Here is a 3,831-nt window from a genome sequence, read left to right as displayed (position 1 = left end):
GCGGGGCTGAGTGGTGGCCGGTGGACACGGTTTGGGGGTGCGGGAGCAGCTTGTGAAGGTCAGAGGCGAGATCCACGCAGGCCTGCCCGATGGACTTCAAAGAGCGCATGACAGTGAAGTGGCACACGGAGAGCATGCACAGCTGCAAACCGAAGCAAGGATCACGAGGCCATGCTACTATTTAACGCCATCGGACAGTTCACAAACAACTACGTGGCTTTCACCTGCCATTTGCAGGAGAGATGAAGCAGTTTGCCGAAAGAAACGAAAACTGAAGAGGGAATAAAACATATAGCACACGCACGCACGCACGCACGCCTCACGGACGCACGCACGCGCACGCACAAACGCGCACGCACTCACGTACGCACGCGCACGCACACACACACACACACACACCACACACCACACACACACAACACACACACACACACACACACACACACACACACACACCACACACACACACCACACACACATGCCAGCACTAAAAACGACGCTTGAAAAGTATATTGCCAAATACATTCCGTAATGAAGAACTCCACAGTCGTTGTACGGTCGGTTAACAATTCTAGTCGGTCAACAGCGCAGATGAGTAAAAAGGACGATATCACATGAAGAATTTCGATGAAAAGAAGTGTCCCACCTTCGGAACATATTTCAAGAACATACTTTGGAGAAACCTAAGTTTGTTTAAAACCTGAGTAAAACCTAAGTAAGTTTAACCTAAGCTCCGTTTGATTATATGGCTGGGAAGTGACACCGCGGCAAACCGTCAAAACACAGAAAGAATATCAATTTTAATCATTTTCGAGCCTAAATCACGCTGTCAGCGCTTTGGTACAATACATCACCACGCTTCTCTTGCGATCAATCCCTGCGGACGCAACAACCGCTGCCATGACAATCGCCGTGCGCACCTTTACTGGTGCTAATGAAAGAGCGTTTATGATTGGGCCCAGCGGGCAGGGGCCTGCTAGGGCAGTCGAGGAGCGTATAGTTGAAGTTCGAGCTAGGGCGGTTATTTGGATTGCAGTCATACTTCCGTTCATCAATCAGAGTGCGCCTCGAAAAGAACCATTGTGGGAAACGTGACATGGGAGAATTCAAAGCTCTAATCAAAACACTTCGCGAAATTTGCGAGACAACAGCTTCATGCTCGCATATCGTTTTGTCTAAGCAGTGTTTCAAGCTTTCGTAGCACTTATCACTCGGACATTTTGGCGGATAAGTGTGCTGCAAACGGTAATGACTCCCTGCTTCAACAGATCACGTATTGGAGCAGGGAGTCAAATGAGGTTTCTCGCACAGGGTCGGAATTTAGTCGAAGGGTTGAAAATTTTGAATAGCTCAGAATTTCTATTTGTAGTAACAAATAGAAATTCGGCGCTATTCAGAAGAACTGCAGGAAAACTGGCGTTACTGATTAAATCGTGCGCATCTGATGCAAACAATAAGGGAAAAGTATAAAATGGTGGAAAATCCCTTTGAAGGTAAAGTTCCACAACGAAGATATTGAAGCAAGCATCAGATATAACAAAATATTTCCATTATAATTGTTGGTATATTTTTCAGTGGAAAAAGAGTGCTCCAGACGATACATTTTCTCTGTTTATTAAACGTGCTCCTCAGACATAATTGTTTGGTAACGTCATCGTAGCTTGCAAGACATTGATGGAGAGCCAATTGACCGCCGCTATGCCTGGAAAGCGTGTTCACCAACGCCGGATATAAACGACTGGACAATGATGTTTTGATTGGCCTTGATCGCCGCAAGGCTAATCAAATGGCGGGGTTTCAATGACTATTGTTTTTATTGACTTATTGACTTGACTTTATTTAGCGTTCTGAATGCCTGAGTGATCTCGAAATAGTCCGAACATCTTCGCGGGCGTGTAGTTCAGACAAGAGGGATTTGGGTCTTAAGAAGAACAGGGCTGTGTGTACCGAATGATTTTCAAGAAGACTCTTTCCAGTTCAAACCCGACACAAATGTGGGACTCTCCCTTAAAGGGTTGTAGTGTAGTTTCCTTAAAGGGGTGCCGGCAGTGTGTTAACCACGGCGTGTCTGAGAAGCCGAAGGTACGGGGTTCGATTCCCCGCGGCGCCCGCCCTTCCTGCCAGGGCGAGAGGCAGGCGACCGCCATATAGCCCTAGCAGTTGAGTGCGTCGTAAAGGCCCCAATGACGTGGCGCGACGTAGTTCCTTCAGAGTCTTGAAAGATCCACGCCCGAAACAGCTGCCTCTGTCGTAGAAGGAATCTTTCACAAATGAGGCGAACCTCCATTACACATCACTCTGCGGCGAATGTGATGCGCGTGGAGAGTGAGTGTGTGCCTGTTTACGCATGACGCATGAATGCATTACGCCGTTGTATACATTGCGGGACAGTAGCACCCATGCCAGTAGAGAGGTCGGTGCAAAAGCGAAAAGCAGGGCAGGTCTCGTTTGGTGGAGCTCTTGCAGAGATTTGGAGCTGTTTTGCTGACACAAAAACGAATCGGCAGCAAGGACGCCCCAGGGAACAGTCATAACCTGAGCTAACAGAGCAGCGTGCACCGAAAAAGTACAGAATGAAGGGGGAAGCTGGGCCAGGACGGCCTACTTCAAGTTCCCCGTCAAGCGGTGAAGTCTTACACTGGCGACATCCCCAGCAATCTGGCAGCATATTAATTGCGTTTCGACTAAGGTGACAGGAGGGCCCGACCCAGCCAGCGTGTTACCGCTCCGCAGCGTTTGATAAATGAATGGCTCGTCGGGAATGAATATTTGAAAGTGAGTTAAGTTAAAGTTTTTGGTTGGTTGAATTTCTTAGACCAAAACCCACGTTCAGCAATGGCTACCTCCTCAAAAGCACCGCAATACAACACAAGTCAGAAGACAGTGAGGAAATTGTTGCGGCTATGATATCATCGCAATACACGGTGAGCGATAATTCACGATCCAACTAATATACTGGGTGTATTACTGTATTTTCTGATCCTGATTGTCGTCCGAAAACTTTCAGCAATGCTTTCTCATCGCACTATGAGAGTGGCATCCCAGCTCTCAAACCCCATGCCCGCTCCTACAAAAATATACGCCACCGCTGGCAAGGATCTTCAAACTGCATGGAGCGATTTACAACATACAACTCGTTAAGTTTGCTCCAGAACTTGACGAATTTAGAGACGACCCGTGTTTCTGCCGGGCCGAGCCAGAAGTTTACTGAAGACTTACCATTCGTCATTGCTGGCTTGTACGATAGAATAAGGCTGTCAAAATCAGGTGCTGATAATGATTTTCCAAATCAGACTAGTTACCAAGCATGCTCAGCGTTGAGACCTGGTCGTTCTATTAAGCGATGGAGCTGGTGTTCAAGCCGACAGAATAACTGGCTTGACCAGTCCTTTTGGGATACAGGTACTGAAAAATATACTGTAGGAACGTGTTCTGATAAAACATTATCACCACAACTGCAACGTGAGAATAAAACACAGACTTAAATACCTTGCACTCAATGAAAACCGAATGCAAATCTATGCACAAGCCTCTGACATCAACTGCAATCGGAATTTTGCAGCCTTGCAATCCAATCACCTCTGCCTCTGCCGCCTATGCATGAACATTAAAGCTTTCGAGGGTGCTTCATTACAACCAAGTTGAAGTACACGGTATGTGCCGTTTGCATATTGCTCAGGGATTGTCGTTCACTCCCAGCACCTCTTGGCAAATGTCTGTGTATTTCATCTGCCGGCGCTAAGTAAAGGCCCGGCTACAGGCCAGTAACACCTCCTCAAGTGACCATCAGCACCGCGTGAACCGGGCCCTTCTGAAGCAGCCGGTAGCAAG

Source organism: Pollicipes pollicipes, unplaced genomic scaffold (assembly GCF_011947565.3).
Source record: "Pollicipes pollicipes isolate AB1234 unplaced genomic scaffold, Ppol_2.1 Scaffold_4002;HRSCAF=4701_pilon_pilon_pilon, whole genome shotgun sequence".
Lineage (NCBI taxonomy): Eukaryota > Metazoa > Arthropoda > Thecostraca > Pollicipedomorpha > Pollicipedidae > Pollicipes > Pollicipes pollicipes.
Note: the sequence above shows the minus strand (reverse complement) of the source record.